Below are 17,316 nucleotides of genomic sequence, written 5' to 3' on the forward strand. Positions count from 1 at the left end.
CGGGAGCCTCTGGTATATTAAAAGTAATGTCCTATAGACATACATATAAAGGAATAGGCCTAAGGGTCTCACCTTAGTGTCCTATCTAAGTCCTTATGTAGGAAGGACCAAACAGAGTAGGCCCAAGGGTCCCACCTTGGTAGACTATCTGTGTCCTTTTGTAAAAAGGACCAAAGTAAAGAGAACCAACCAATCAGCTACTACCTCCTTCTAGAACCTTCCTGTCAGGAGCCTCAGTCTCTCAGATTTTCGTACGCACCAAGCTAGTTAGGCGTAAACTGGTTAGAGAGATAGGTGAGTCCTTCCAGGAGAGGCGGGAGGGTGCATGTGAATCTATGAAAGACACTAACACTGGATAACTGCAGTTACAGGTAAGTAACGCATTTCTTATCCAGTATTTGGGTGTCTTTCATAGATTCACATGCCTGAATCAGAGTAGCAAGCAATACAATATGTACATTCTGTGATGGTACATCATATAGGAGTCTGAAGATAATACATATCTGCGACTGCAAATCAACAACATACAATGTCATGTAGTATCTAGGAATAAAGAGATGTGCATACCAGTAAAGGATGGTGGGATGTAAGAAGGCTTACCTCACTGGAACAGATGGCGAAGCACTGCTCTGCCCACTGCTGCATCTTTCGTCAGCTCAGTTTCCAAGCAGTAGTGCCTGGTGAAGGTATGCGGGGACTTCCAGGTCGCCGCTCTACAGATGTCCAGGAGTGGCACTCCAGCAAATAGTGCCGCAGACGTGGATATGGCTCTCGTGGAATGGGCTTTGACTCGTGAGTCCAAAGGCCGCCCAGCCTTGTCATGGCAGAAAGGTATCGCTGAAGAGATCCACCTTGATATACTTTGTTTCGTCAGGGGCATGCCTTTCCTTGGTCTGCTAAATGCAACAAAGAGTTGGGATGATTTTCTGAAGTGTCGTGTTCTGTCGATGTAGAATTTGAGACTTCTCTTCAGATCTAATGAATGCAGGGTTCTTTCAGCCGTAGTAGTTGGGTTTGGAAAGTACGATTTTAGTACCACTGGTTCATTAAGGTGGAAGTCCGAGGGGACTTTAGGTATGAATCGTGGGTTAGTTCGCAGGATGACTCTGTCCTCTCTGAATTGTAAAAAAGGATCTTGGATGGAGAGAGCCTGCAGTTCACTGACCTTTCTGGCAGAGGTTAGAGCCAGGAGGAGGGCCGTCTTCCATGAAAGGAATTTGATATCCGCTTTGTGGATAGGTTCGAAGGGGTGCTTCATCAGTTGGTGAAGGACCACGTTGAGGTGCCACGACGGAGGGATAGGTCTTGGCCGTGGAAAGGATCTGAATAGGCCTTTTAGGAATTGTTTGACAAGCCTGTCTGCCCACAGGGAAGGACCCTTGGAAGTTCTTGTGAACCTGGATATCGCTGCTAGATGTACCTTGATGGACGCATGTGCAAGGCCTGACTGCGCTAGATGCAGTAGATATGGTAGCAGTTGCTGTGGGGTGACCTGGAAAGGGTGTAGGCCTTCTGTCACACACCAGACACAGAAGCGCTTCCATTTTAGAGAATAGGTCTTATTAGTGCTGTCGGCTCTAGCTTTAGCAAGGACATCTCTACACTCCTGTGGAATGTTCAGGTGGCTGAATCTGCGGTATTCAGGAGCCAGGCTGATAACTTCAGAGGGCTCAGGTTCGGGTGGAGAACCTGTCCTTGGGACATTGTGAGCAGGGCCGGATGATTGTGTAGGCGAAGAGGTGGTCGGACAGATAGGCGATGAAGTTCCGTGTACCAATGCTGCCTCGGCCAGGATGGGGCGATGAGGATCAGGGTGCAGGGCTCAGACTTCATCTTCCTGAGGACCCTGGGTATCAGTGGAAATGGCGGAAAGGCGTAAGCAAACACGTTCCACCAGGCGATGGAAAATGCATTCCCGAGGGTTCCTGGTTGGGGAAGCCTGCTTGCGAAGCTTGGGCATTTGGCATTCTCCCTTGTGGCAAAGAGGTCTATCTGCGGGGTTCCCCACTCCGCAAAGATGTAGTTCAGCGCCTCCATATCCAGCTCCCATTCGTGGGATAGTGACCGTTCCCTGCTCAGGGCGTCCGCCAGGACGTTGTCTTTGCCCGGGACGTATTCGGCTTTGAGTGTTATTCCATGCTCCAGAAGCCAATTCCAGACTCTCTGTGATTCTTGAGAGAGTGAAAATGAACGCGTCCCTCCCTGTTTGTTCAGGTAGTGCATCGTCGTGGTGTTGTCTGTCCTGACGAGCACTGGGGAGTTTCGGATGCGTGGAAGGAAAGCTTGGAGAGCTAGAAAGACTGCCCTTAGCTCCAGAATGTTGATATGGAGTTTGGATTCCTGCGGCGTCCATTTGCCATTGATCTGGAGTTCTTGCAGGACCGCCCCCCAGCCTTCTAGGGATGCGTCCGTTGTGACCACATGTGGTTCCGCCAGAAGCAGGAATGGCAGTCCCTGCGACAGGTGTTTGGGCGACCTCCACCATTGTAAATGATTGACTATAGTTCGTGTGACTTGTATGCGGTCTTCGAAGGATCCCGCAGCCTGTGTCCACTGTCTCGTTAGTTCTTCCTGGATGGGGCGCATTTTGAGACGGCAGTGTGGAATGAGCAGAATGCATGAAGACATCATGCCAAGGAGAGACTTGAAGGTACGGACCGTCAGAGTCTTTCTTGATGCCACTAACGTGGCTAAGGAGATGAGTTTGGTCTTTCTCTCCTGCGAGGGGAAGGCTCTCGCGCGTTCCGTGTCCAGGGTCGCTCCAAGGAAAGTGATGACTTTGCTTGGTACCAATGTTGATTTATCTCTGTTGAGGGTCAGGCCTAGTCGGCGGAAAAGATTCAGACAGGCGCTGGAACATGTGGCTGCGGCTATCGCTGACGGCGCCTTTACCAGCCAGTCGTCCAGGTATGGGAAAACCTGGTGGCCCTGTTGACGAAGGAAGGCTGCCACAGGAGAGAGGCATTTTGTAAATATCCGTGGGGCAGATTTGAGGCCAAACGGGAGAACATGGAATTGATAGTGGGATCCTGCCACTGCGAACCTGAGGTACTTCCTGTGTCCCTTGAGGATCCCTATACCACATCCCTGGTAGTAGGCGTCCTGCAGATCTAGTGACGTCATGTAGTTGCCTTCCTCCAGGAGTCCCAGGATCTCTTGTAGTGTGACCATACGGAACGACTGTTTCTTTAGGAACACATTGAGCGCTCTCAGGTCGAGGATTGGTCTCCATTTCTTGCCTTTTTTGTGAATTAGGAAGAAGTGGGAGTAGAATCCTTCTCCTTTTTGGGCGTGTGGAACTTTCTCTATTGCTCCCTTTTGAAGCATGGAAGTTATTTCCTGTAGAAGCAGCCGTAGGTGTCTGTGGGGCTGCTTGGCTGGTGGCGTCGTTGGGGGAATCGAAAGAAATTCCAATGAGTGACCGAATTGGATAAGTTGTAAAACCCACCGGTCCGTTGTTATTTGTCGCCAGTTCTTCAGGAAGAAGGAGAGTTTTCCTCCAAGTCTTAAAAAATGCAATGTTGGATGGGCTGGCCATTGGGAAGAGTCATTGGCGATTGCCAGCAGATCTCTTTTGGTTTTTTCCCCTGTAGGTCGATTTGTTGTAGGAAGTTTGACATCCCGTCTGGCTTTGACTCTGTTGGAACTGCGTCTTGCTCTGGGAGTACGGGTAGGAGGACCTGTTTTGATAGGAACCTCTGTACGTAGATTGTCCTCTTCCTCTGTTGCCACGAAAGGACTGGTTTCTAAATTGTAGAGTTCCCAGAGCCCTGGCCGTATCGGTGTCCTTTTTGATTGTGGTGAGTGCGTCATCGATCTTTTCGCCAAAAAGATGTTCGCCATCGTAAGGCATATCAATGATTTTAGTTTGTACTTCCTGACGGAAGGAGGTGGCCTTAAGCCAACCTTGTCGTCTTAGAACAGCGGCGCCTGCCAGCTGTCTGAAGCCAGTCATGGCTACGTCTATAGCACAGTCAATCAGTTCAGAAGCCGATGTTTGGCCCTCTAGGAGTAGTGAGTGTGCCTCCTCTTTCAAATCCTCTGGCAGGTTAGCGAGGTAGGGCGCGATGTCCGCCCAGAGTTGACGGTTATAGCGGCCCAGGAGTGCAATCGAATTCGCGATCTTCACCGTTGTTGCAGATGTGGTGGAAAAGCGTTTTTCAATGGCATCTAGCTTCCTGCCTTCCTTGTCGGGTGGCGTTGATAAGGGGGATGCAGGATTGCGCGAGTTCTTCTGCGCCGCTTGAGTAACCACGGAGTCTGCCTTGGGGTGACCCGTGAGACATGCTGGTGCCGAAGATGTGGCTTTGTATTTTTTATCCAGCCTGGGCACTACCACCTGCAGAGAAGCTGGCGTCTGCATTAGTTGTTTGCCCTGTTTCCATAGGTAGTCAATAATCGGGATTGATCTTGTCGTCTTTTTCGTAGGTTCCTTAAAATCGTAGAGGAAACATTCAGTCTCCTGTGTTTCCATAGACATATGGAACCTTTTGGCTGCCCTCTCAATGAGGTTATGGAAGCCACCAATGTCCGCGGGTGGAGACTCCGAAGACTGTGGCTCTGGAGAGGCCGGAGATTGAGCGACGTAGTCCTGGTCTGCGTCAGGGTCTGAGTCATCGTCACGGACTTCCCCCTCTTCATAATCTCTCTCCTCATCATCGGACGAGATGATGTCTTGTGCTGGATCTTGATTTCTAGAAAGTACCAGCGGAGGAGGCTTATGTCTGGGTACGGGAGCAGGTACCTGTGGAGCTGGAGGTGCAGCAGTAGTGGCTTTCTCTGGAAACCGCTCTTTATAGTCTTTGATGAGGAATTGTAGGTCCGAGACAATGGATGCTGGTAGGCACACCATCGGTGTTACTTGTGTGTGCACCTGAGTATGACAGTTTGTTCCATGTGTTCCTCTACTTCTTGTTCCTCATCTGTACTCTGGCACTTAAGCACCAATTCTGAAGGACTAGTGGCCTGAGTATACAGCTCCTCATCTAGCTCTTCATCTTGCAAGAAGCAGGATGGGGTTAGTTGTTGCACCTTACTAGGTGACGTCATGTCCGGTGTAATTGGCTTTTTAGTTATTTTGATCGTGACATGAGACGTCTGGGCATCCATGGCATGTGAAAGCAGTTCAGACTCTTTCCAGGTACTAGCTGTCGTCGACGCCTGTGTCGGCGGTGCCGCCATAGAGATCTCCGTCGTCGGCGGAAATTTACTCTTCGTCGACGGTGTGTCCGTCGACGATGTCCTCGTCGACGTTGTCCCCGTCGACAACTTCTCCGTCGTAGACGGCTTCGTCGCCGTCGACGGGGTGCTCCTCGTCGACGAGGGAGGCTTCGTCGACGTTGTGGCTTTCGTCGACAGGGTCGTCGTCGATGTCTTTGGAGTCGATCTCGTCGTCGACGACGTAGTCCTAGTCGTCGATGGAGCGGTAGATGGCACAGGTCTACTCGTCGATGATGGTGTTATTCTCGTCGACGAGGAAGACGCCGACGAAGCCGTCGTCGTCGACACTGTTGTCGTCGACGTAGAGACGGTTTTCAGCGCTGAGGAGACTATCGACGTTGTTGTCGTCGCCGGAATCAGCGGCTGCTTCCTGGGGACAGGAAGTTCCTTGTCAGACACAGGTGGCCTGCCCTCTGAAGACTTTCTGGCCTTCTTAGGAGGGGTGTCTGAGGGGCCAGGGGAGGAAACCCTAGGCCTCTTCAAGGAGAACTGCGAGGCGCCAGACATGCTCTCACCTTCTGAAACCAGGTCGCTCTCTGGTTTGTTCTTAAGCCTGTTCAGCCATATCAGAAGACGTCCTTCCCGGTCCTTCTGAGTTTTATGGGAGAATGTTCTACATATTTTGCAGTCCTTGGCCTGGTGTTGGGGGTAGAGGCAGTATAAACAGGTCTCATGTTTATTCTCCACGTGAAGCCTTTTTTTACCACATGAGGTACAGGCTCGAAATAGTCCTTTTTTCTGGCTATCAGCCATAGCAAAGAAGTTGAGAAAATATTGATTTTTGATGAAAAAATAAGTTTCCTGAGGAGAACTCAGGTGGAGACTCCCTAGCACAACATGCGGTAGAAAATCTGAGAGACTGAGGCTCCTGACAGGAAGGTTCTAGAAGAAGGTAGTAGCTGATTGGTTGGTTCTCTTTACTTTGGTCCTTTTTACAAAAGGACACAGATAGGCTACCAAGGTGGGACCCTTCGGGCCTACTCTGTTTGGTCCTTCCTACATAAGGACTTAGATAGGACACTAAGGTGAGACCATTAGGCCTATTCCTTTATATGTATGTCTATAGGACATTACTTTTTATATACCGGAGGCTCCCGTCTCGACGACGGGGAATGATTCAGGCATGTGAATCTATGAAAGACACCCAAATACTGGATAAGCAGTCTTACCTCAAGTTGTGCAGTACTGCTTGACCCACTGAAGAATCTGCTGCTTCATTCATATCTAGGAAATAGTAAATTTATACCACATTCTCCACTTCATTGCCCTGGTAGCGGTACAAAGCTTCCTATGGAATGAAAAACAGCCATTCCACCCAGGGAAATGCTTCGCTTTGTTACAGCAATACATGATGCAGGCTCAGAGTCAGGGAGCAATAACCTACGTAGACAGGGTCAGACTCTGTCCGGATGCCCAAAGGACATGAAGAGATGATTTGATTATTCTTATCATAAACAGAATAGAATCCACTTGGACGGTGGACGTGATCCCTACTGTGGTGGGGAGCACTTAGTGTTTTTTAAAATACCCCTCACACACCAACAGGCCCCTTGGTGTCATGCTTCATCATCGGGGTCTTGGCACCCCTCTACGGGATGCGGAGTGCAGCGACCGACGATTACGTGGGAGCACTAATTCAGACTATGTGTGGTATGTGTAGGGTAATGATTGTGTGTGAGTGGTGAGGTTTGAATAAGTGATAGTTAAAAAATACCTGGCTCGTGGGGTGAAGAAAAAACTTTTTAATATGCCCCTGGGCTGGTATTATTAAAATGGTGCAGTGTGAGGTTATTTGTGTATAATTATGTACATTAACCTCGTGTGTGCGTCTACATGAACATGTTTCGGAGTCTAAAACTCCTTCAGGACGGGATAGCACACATCCCCACCGTACTCACATATGTATAAAAGTGTATGATACAAAAAAGTGAACTATAGGTTATATGTACCTAATTCACAGTGTTTAGTTGTTCGTAGTCTTTTGCCCAATAGGCTTTTGTTGAGAAAGACCCAAGAAAGAAAATAACACATTGTAATCATTATTTACAAGGGTATTTGTATTTCTTCCAGGTGAGGTGACCCTAGAAAAAGTGATGGGATGCCGATTTCTAGACAGATTTGTCATTCTATAAGTGATCGTGCCCCCTGAAAAAAAATTAACAAGGACAGGACAGACAACACATAAAACAGAAAACACACGCTTCTATATTGTCTTTGTTCCATGAGTTCCTGCATTCAGGAAAAAACAAGTGATGTAATATCTTGTATAATTTCTTACTCCGTAATAGTGGTTCATATGCTTCATGAGCCTCATGGCGTTTTAGGGGGTCAATCGCGCCAATTTGCAACCTGTAAGTGAGAAGAAGACTGGCTCAGGGTTTCTACTCACATAGTCTCGTTGTTACCATCCTCGTTTAGGTGTATTACTCACAATTCCTGTAGCCTGGGTAAATCTCCCTCCCCTCGAAGCAGCTCCACTGGAAATTAAGTTCTGTGCGAGCCGCGTCTATTTATTTTGGTGTTGTCCCTCTTAATTGTTGATTAATTGGGTGACGAGGGGCGGAAGTATGCCCAAACAAGGGCAAACCGGGAGGTAATCGCGCTGGTGTTGTTTGCGTTCATGCGCGAGTGAAGTTAGCTTGCACTTTTGGAGTCTTTCCCTCTGTATGCGCATACATGGAGTAGGAAACATGTGAGGCTTGACTCTGTGGTGATCACGCAAGCGTGGAAGTGCTCCACTAACATGCGTGCATGCGTGTTCTAACGTATAGTGGAAGTCCGGGCATTTAGATACCATTGTTAACATTGAGATTATAACCTGTTAGTGTTCATTGATAAAGATGACGTTGTGTCCGAAAAAGCTTGGTATCAGTAGCTAACAATGTTATTTAGGGGCACCAATAAGCTGTATACAGGTCTCTTTGGTGGAATTGCGCACTCTTTATATTCAATAGGGTTATCACACATCATGGATTGTAGGATCATATCATCCCCTTGTGAATATTTCCACCTGTTTAAAATGTCACATAAAGCAGAAGGTGTAGTGAGAGAGGAGCTCACATCCCCCAGTAATATACTGGCATGTCTGCCCTGCAGATGCTAGGTACCTTCCTTTGATAGATAGATGTTTTTATTCAGCGAAGTTGGCCCCAAGGTATTGCGTCATTAAGACCTGCAATATTTGTTCCCAGGCGGAACACCCATCTCTGTTCCTTTTCGAAAAGACCTACTTCTGATGGTAACTGTTCAATTATTGTCCAGTTTAGGTCATTAACAGTGTTGTTCCTGTAGGAAATGTGCTGCCATCTTTGTTGTGTTCTTTTTGCACCTTATGTTGCTTTTATGTTCGTTGATTCTTATTTTGGCAGCTCTGGTGGTCATTCCGACATATTCTAAGCTACATGGGCAGGTGATCAGGTACACTATATTGTGTGGACGTATAGGCCGGCCAAACTCGGCGCAAAGGTGCTGCCCATGCTGGTCCCATGGCATTGGAGGCATAGAGTATCTTCGTACTCAAAGAAATTCTTAGTCAATGCTGTGGAGATGCATTCCATGACTACCCCTCGTGGAGTTTGGTACTTCCATGTGGTTGAGAAAAGGACTTCCTCGATGATGAGGAGAGTCTCGTTGTGGGGCAGGCTAGTATAAAGACTCTCCACATCCAGACTGAGCAGCAATTGAGTCTCTGGGTCGAATGGGAAATCTTTTAGTAATTGTAGGACAGCCTTAGTGTCCTTGAGATACGTGTCAGTGGTTTGGATTAATGGGCGTAAGAAGGCGTCTGCGAATTTCGACAGGCTCTAGGTTGGATCCGATACCGGAGACAATTGGTCTTCCTGGTGGATGGTCTAGATCTTTATGTATTTTCGGTATGCTGTAGAAATACGGGGTCCTTGGGTTCTTCTGTTTCAGAAATTCTGCCTCTTTTTTTGAGAGCCAGTCATGCGATAATGCTTCCTCTAACCATCGCCCCAATCGTCGAGCGTAACGATTCAGTGGGGTCCCTTGCTAAGACTCTGTAATTTCTCATGTCTGATAAGAGTTTTTGGCATTCTTGGTCATAGGCCACTGTTGTCTGAATCACTACCGCCCCGCCTTTGTCCGTGGGCTTGATAGTGAGTTATTTGTTTATTGATAATTCCTTTATTGCTTCATGTTCCTTGCGGCTCATGTTTTGATAGCTATTGTGATTTGAGGTGTTTAATTCACTCAGTTCATGCATCAGAGCTTTTTCAAAAGCCAGTAACTCCACAGGTAGTAGGGTGTCTGGCGGTGTAAATGTTGATTTGGGTTTTAAACCTGTGTCGGAGTTGTTTTGAGGTGTGTCTTGGTTATGGAAGAAGGCTTTCAGTTTTATACTTCTGATGAACTCCTGTACTTCCGCGTGCAACTTGAATGAATCCAACTTGTTGGTTGGCACGGAGCCCAGTACTTTATTGAGTACTTGGTTTTGTATCAGTGGCCACGGTGTGATGTTGATCACTAGGTCCCTCTCTTGCTCGTGGATGCCTGGTTTTGTAGGGACCCCGTCATGCTTCTGGTGTTCATTCTGGGGTAGGTTTCGTCTCCCCCCCTGCCATTTTACATTGTTCCCTTTCTTGTTCCTGCCCGGTCGGGGGCCAGGTCCCAACCCTAGAAAAGGCTGTTGGTTCTGAACTCCACCTGTAAACTCCGGTGCCCACTGTTGATATATTGGACCCATCGGTGGTGGGCCATACTGATAGTGTGTATATTGGGGTTGGCCCTGGTATTGGTTGTATTGAGGGGGGGCTTGGTAGCCTCTCCATCCCCTTTGGCGTGGGTATTGTGGTCGTTGTTGTCTATAGCCACCTCTGTGGTATCTATTTTCTTTTGGTAACTGCTGGAATTAGATCCTGTGGAGCTGCCATCTGAACCAAAGCTGTCTGTGTCACTTGTGTTATCTTTGGCTACATAGTCAGCCTTTGTGTAGGGATATGCTCTCTCTGCTGTAAAGCGGTCTTTATCTTTTTTGAGCTTGTTAAATTTACTCTGTTTTAGGGTGACCTCGAATTCAGACATTTGTTGGTTTAATTCCTCTTGTCGTTTTTTTAGGGCTGCAGGTGTTCTATATGTTTTTAGTTGTACTTCAATCTTTTGGATATCTACCTTCAGGTCTTGTGCTATCCTCGTGGCTGTTTGGACAATTAACAAGAGCCAGTCCCTCATGCAATGCCACGAAATCAATGACCATGCTTTTTTAAATACTAGGTCATTCTGAAAAATGAAGGGCTCACTCTTCACAATGAGTCCCTGAGGGGCTATTTTATTCCTCAGATATTCAGTCATTAATAGACCATGCAGTGCTGCCCTTATCTGTGTTTTCCTTAGATTGGTGAGTTCATCCCAGTCTGCCACACTGGGGCCAGGGTCACTGCTACTTAGACCTTCAAAAGGGTTTATGGCAGATAATATCCTGTCGATTTCTTCTTCCCCAAACGTTAGGCCGTTCTCATCCTCCATTCTCAATGTTGGTTGGGTGTGATTAGGTACATATAACCTATAGTTCACTTTTTTGTATCATACACTTTTATACATATGTGAGTATGGTGGGGATTTGTGCTACCCAGTCCTGAAGAAGGAGTTTTAGACTCCGAAACATGTTCATGCAGACGCACACACAAGGTTAATGTACATAATTATACACAAATAACCTCACACTGCACCATTTTAATAATACCAGACTGGGGCATATTAAAAAGTTTTTCTTCACCCCACGAGCCAGGTATTTCTTAACTATCACTTATCACTTTTTCAAACCTCACCACTCACGAACAATCATTACCCTACACACACCACACATAGTCTGAATTAGTGCTCCCACGTAATCGTCGGTCGCAGTACGCTGCATCCTGTAGATGGGTGCGAAGACCCCGATGATGAAGCATGACACCAAGGGGCCTGTTGGTGTGTGAGGGGTATTTTAAAAAACACTAAGTGCTCCCCACCACAGTAGGGATCACGTCCACCGTCCAAGTGGATTCTATTCTGTTTATGATATATACCCGGGGAGACCGAATCCACTTTCTTTTCTCTCCCTCCCTCCTTTGTTAAGAACTTGATTATTCTTATGTCATTAGTTCTATCTTTATAAATTTTGAGGCATTTACACACATCTACTGAGTGCTGTGTTTTTTCTGCTGATGTTAATGAATAAAAAAAGGAACGTAGAAGAACAGTCCCAGGGCATTTTGTGTATGAATTTCAACTCAGTGCTCAAGGTGACTTTATAGTTAGTGCAACACTAGAAAGGCTCTCTATTTGTGAAGGCTTGAAGTTCTCCTAGTCTCTTTGCTGAAGTTAATACCAAATTAAGTGATTTCTTCTAAGAATCACGTTCCTCTTTATGAATAGTTTCAAGGGGCTCAACCATAGCAAGCAAATGACAGTATTCAGCTCCCATGGTATCAGCAGCTATCGAACTGGAGGAAAAGTCCTAAACAGCCCCTTCATCAACAGCTGGACGATTCTCTGATAAAAGAGGGAAAGGTCATCACTCGATCTACTGAAAATTAATGCTTGGTGCACTCTTACAGGTGAGTATATAAGCCATTCTTAAAAAAGCAGGAGTGGGTGCAGCAGAATGATTGATTGCGTAAAGATGGTATTTAAGTGAATGATCTGGAGTGTAGTCAGGCCACAGAGAAAGAGGACTGCTTTCATCTAAGGCTTTGCAAGGTTGTGGGAGAGAACACAGCCTGGTGCGGAATCATATATCTAAGATGGAAGTGCCCTAAAAACCACAGGGGAAGGGAACTGGCACTTTTGGACTGCCTGCGTCACCTCCTGCAGGCTGTAAGGGTCAGCACATGATGGAGTCTCCCGGTCTGAACAACGCCTAGGCCGTAAGCCATGGAGCTGTGTAAACAGCTATGACCTGCGCCGCACCTGCACAGAGTGAGCAGTAAGGGACTGTCAGCTGCCTCCTACAGGGGACTCACATGACAGAGACTGAAGCATGGAACCACCACCTTAGCCGTAAGGAGCAGAGCTGAAAGCGTTTTGGGCGTCCGTCACATGTGCGAGCATTCATTGACGACACAATGAAAGGCAGCAAGGAGAGAGGCACAAACAGACTGGGAGAAATATCAATGCCATGGCTGTTCCGGACATAATGCACCTTACAGGCATGAACAGGTAGGGCACGTTTTAGAAGTAGCACTTAAGCACGGTTCATATACTATAGAGAGCCATAAAGTGCCAATATCTCAGCAAAATACAATGTGAAGAGGAAAGCTTTATTGTCCACGAGACCCATGCTCAAGAAATGGGATATTAAGTATGGCCTGACACCAGTGACGACGTGGGGGACTGCTAATGGGAAATCCAGAGACTATAAGGCACCCGAGGATCATCTGAACGGTTCCTAGACAGTTCAGAGGACCTCAACATGGCTACGATACCACAACCTGAAGGAAGTTGGCAACTCGCAATTGGGTGAGAAACAGCCCCATCATCTCCACAGTATGCAGGAATGTCTAAAGTGATCAGGACTGTAAAAGAACTCGCTGTTCTTCTGCTTCTGAGACGGCTCTCTCTAACTCCCTTTGCAGTAGCCCTTCCATTTTGCGTTTATGAATGCTGTAACTACATGTTTCTCCACGGACACCCGCTTTAAAAGCGTCCCATATGACTCCCACCGATGTACTTTCTTTATTATATTAAAAAAACTCAGTGATCCATTTTGACATATGTAGTACATAATCCTCTTCAAGAAGAAGTCTTCTTTCAAAAGTCCATACCCGATTAGGTCTTAATCCTCCTTCTAACTTCATTGCCAAGATTACTGGGTTGTGATCACTTAAGATTCTTGGCAGTCTATCAATCTTGACCCTTGACATTAAATTGTTAGAAATCATAAAATAATCGAGCCTAACACAGACTTGGTGTGGCGCGGAGTAATAAGTATATCCTTTCTGTTGTGATCTAATTGTGCACCAAATATCATTCAGGTTATTGTTAAACAGAAGATCGACAAGTGCCTTATGGACTCTTTTCTTACGACCTTTATAACACTTATTTTGTCCAGTTCCTAAGCCGTCTGCCCCATTGATATTCAAATCTCCTCCTATAATAACCTGTGGGGGCCAAGCAGCTAACTCAGAGTCTAGAAACTGTAATACCTCCGGATCATCCTGCGTGGATCCATAAACTGACACCATCGTTGTCCAAACCCCATCTATCTCTATCTCTACCATGGCCCATCTTCTCCATTTGTCCTCTAATTTTCTCCCTATTATCAAGTTCTTACTCCTTGACAGAATGGCGACTCCTCTATTTTTCGCACCTTGTTTAGAACGGACTATGAGTTGAAAACCCAGCTGATTCAGACAGAACTCCTGGGTACTCATTATGTGCGTCTCTTGCAAAAAAATAAAATCTACATTCATCTGGCGTAATCGAACACCTATCTTATACCTCTTTTGAACATCATTTAAGCCGCACACATTCCATGTTACAAACCTAAATGTCATTGCTAATTTTCCCGGGACCATTGACTGCCTGTTCACTTGTATTCATTATTTTAACAAAATTCATCTTCAATACACCTGACACACAAAATACGTAAATGTTGGTTTCAGTAGTCCCTTCCTTACCGCTATGCTGCTGAATCACTTTTTCCATCATGTGCCCCCTACCGATTTCAATACCTTTGTGCCCTGTCCCTGTGTTCTCCCTCCCCCCCCCCCCCAGAAGACCCTCCCTCAGGATCCCTCCCCCCCCTACGGGCAAATAGGTCCATAGGACCTATGTCTGACCGACGCGTGCCACCGGGTTGTCTCACCCGCCCCCTCCCTGACTTTCCTTAATTATATACATCATTCGGAATGCTCACTAGCATAGAGACAGAGCTAACCATACATTCTATCTCTTGAAATTTTGTCAACAACTGCTACCCGTTAGACAGCGGTATTTCACTTTAGACAGGCATATCGACAATTTGAGCAGTATTAGAAGATTAAGCATACCAAAAAATCTCAAAAATAAATATATGACAAAGAAAAGGGATAGGCAAAAGCAGTTAGCATACACAAATGTACCAACAACCTTCAATTAAAGTGTATAAAGGTACAGTTAAAGATCTGTCTACTACTGCTACTACTGCTGCCCTATTTTTCTTTTCCATAGCCGTTTTACCCTATCCTCTCCCTTTTTTTTGTTGTTTTTTTGTATAATTTGTTACTTTTTACGGGGTATGTTTCTGACAGGCCCAACTTGTGTGTCTTGAACCTCCAAGGCATTGCGTGGAGATTTTTGACGGCCCCTATTCTCTCTCAAGTAGCTGAGATATTCTTGCGCCATAATTTCAGAATAGAAGACTCTGAAATTACCCTCTAGGCCAACTTTCAGACGTGCAGGAAACAAAAGAAAAGCCTCATAGCCTATATTTTGGAACGGGGTAATAAGCTGCCTCATCCGCCACCTTCTTTCCACGGTGGCGTGGCAGAAATCGGGACGGGCAAAAAACTCAAATTCCTTGTAGGAACGTTTAGACTGTGGTTTTGCCTTGTTAATTATTTCTTCGCGCAGAAGAAAATTACCAACATAAAGCAATATTGCGCGGGGCTTGCCCTGTGCTTCCTTACGTATCAGCGGAAATCGATGCGCTCTTTGTATCTCGTGTTCCCAGTCCCATGAGGCCAAATCAGGAAATGCACCTTTCAACAGATCAATAACAAAAGCTCTTACATCCCCACCCTCTTTCCCCTCTTGAATTCCAATTAATCTAACATTGTTCCGCCTTTGTCTGTTTTCAAAGTCCTCTAACTTCCAAAGCATGTCCGCAGTTGTCTTATCCTTATCATCACCGGCATCTTTCATTTTAACAAAGTCATCTTTCAATTTACTTGTTCTGACCTCTAACTCAGATACTCTCCCAACCATTTCCTCATACATTTTGTTAACCTTATGTAGAGAGGATTGTATCTTTTTGTTTGCATGTCTGGCCCTCCTGCTTGATCTCTGACTCTCAGCACGTGCCTCAGTTTGGATCTGCTTTAAAGTCGAGAATAGAACTTCAAAATTTGAGGCACCCCTTTCAGAGCCCCCCTCAGCTCCCTGAGAGGCAAACTCCTGAACACGCGTTTCTGTAGTTACGAGTACTCCAGTCTGAGTTATTCCGCACTCTGCTGTACTATCCCAGACTAACTTTTTCGCAACTGGTTTCGCTTGTCTTCTACGAGGCTCTTTAGATTGATTCTTGCGTCTTAGGTTCTCATTTTTCGCCTTACCCTTATACACAGAATTATTATCTTTTAACTTCTTCAATGCATCTCTTAAACCTTTTTTTACTTTTGGTCTTACCACCTTTTGTACTGTCTCATGCTCCAGAGATTCAGTATCACTGTCCGAGATGATTGAGACGTTATCAGGCCTGGATATATCTGTTTCTGAACCCGAGCCTACCAGAGAATCTGAGGTTCCCAGTTCTGAGTCCGTGATAGAAGGGTCCGAACTGCTTGTTTCGCTTCCATCGAGCTCATCTTCTTCGTCTTCTTCATCATCTGCCTCATCGTTCCCAGTGAAGAAGATCTCTTCACCAGGTGATGCCAACGTTGGCTCAGGAATATTTTGCATATGTTTTATATTAACAATACTTGTGTCCTCGAGGGTGTGGCTGTTTGCCTCCAGTAGCTCCAGTGCCTCCTGTACCTGTGCCTGTACCTGCTGCCCTGATGTATTCAGCATTTCCATACCCTGCATTCCTCCATTATCTCCAGGGGGGGCAGTGTTCACAACATTGTTCACCACACTGTTCACGGCGCCAGGGTCACAATCTCTAATTGCAAATAAGGCTGTAGATAAAGCTTTAATGTTATTTCCTTCCTCCGTTAAATCTGCATCACGCTCCTGGCCCTTTAATTCCATGACCCCGCCCCCTGCTGCTGCCGCTGAAAGGATGTCCGCTCCCGCGGATTCTGTAATCTCATTTTGTCCCGTAGTTGGCTCTGCCAGGCTACCTGTGATCTCGGCGCCCACCGCGTCCTCCATGACCCCAGTGGCGGCAGCCGTAGTACTCTCCACTTGCACATGACCCAGCCTCTCTCCACATAGAGCCGCCAGCGTGGGGATGACAGAAGCCTGCTGCACCACCTGCGTAGCCGCCAGCGCTCCCACCGCAGGTAGGAAAGATTCCACTATTGTGGTCTGTCGAAGAGCTGGCTCTTTTCCCAGCGTTTCGGTGGAAACCAGCTTTAACTCAGTAACTCCTTTACCGAGTCCTTTGCCGACTCGAGCACTTTCCGCCTTACCCGTTTTGGTTAGGTCCCTTTCCCTTAGCTTCCGCGCCTTAGCTTCTTTTGCTTCTTTCGCTGCCTCCCGCCTCAGCTGCGCTTTGGTCCTCGACTTGACTCTCAAATTACTAGCTGAAGCTCCAGGTCCGTCGGCAGACATTTCCTCTTCCTCAGAGGGGATTAGATCATGGCTTTGTTTGTTCATGCGGTAGGTTTTGGGCACCATCGCTCTGGAGTAGTATGAGCGACCCGCCTGATATGTCCTTACAATTAGGGCCGCGAAGGATTCCAAGAATGTTCTTCCCTTATTTTGCTCCCTGACACGCGGGAGATCTTGGAGTAGTGTAGACCAATCCGTCAAAGTTGTGAACATCTCATCCACAAGCACAAGCACTAGAAGATATATTGCTGGGTGTAGAATATCACGTCGCCCAATACTTTTGATAAATATTAGCAACTAGCAGCTAGCAACTAGGTGAGCATTCATTCCATCAATCCATCCTCAGGAGCAGGGTAGGGTGCGACCTTCCCCTACGGCGTCTCGGCGGCCATCTCTCTGTGTTATTAGAGGGGAGCCAGCTGAACAATATATGTTAGATTTAATAAAAGTTAAAAGTGATGCTGAAGATGAACTGGCAAAAAAAAGCGGCAGTATACTATACAATCCGAAGGGAGAAGTGCTATGAATATAATGAAAAAGTTGGGCATGTACTTGCTATGCGTACTAGGCAGATAGCGGCAGCAGGGACGGTTAGGCAAATTAGAGATGAAAACGGTAATCTACAATCTGACCCGGAAGAGATTAGGGAAGTATTCAGGAAATTCTATCAGACTCTTTATG

At 46.5% G+C, this 17,316-nt stretch overlaps 1 protein-coding gene and 1 pseudogene across 3 annotated transcripts in view; both read right to left on the reverse strand.

Annotated features, from left to right (window-relative positions):
- Window positions 1-17,316, reverse strand: part of TRAPPC8 (trafficking protein particle complex subunit 8) — a 1,294,567-nt gene that overhangs the window by 488,258 nt on the left and 788,993 nt on the right. The window lies entirely within an intron of this gene.
- LOC147724104 (uncharacterized) lies at window positions 3,548-5,973 on the reverse strand (annotated as a pseudogene).

This window comes from Lissotriton vulgaris, chromosome 4_1, assembly GCF_964263255.1.
Source record: "Lissotriton vulgaris chromosome 4_1, aLisVul1.2, whole genome shotgun sequence".
Lineage (NCBI taxonomy): Eukaryota > Metazoa > Chordata > Amphibia > Caudata > Salamandridae > Lissotriton > Lissotriton vulgaris.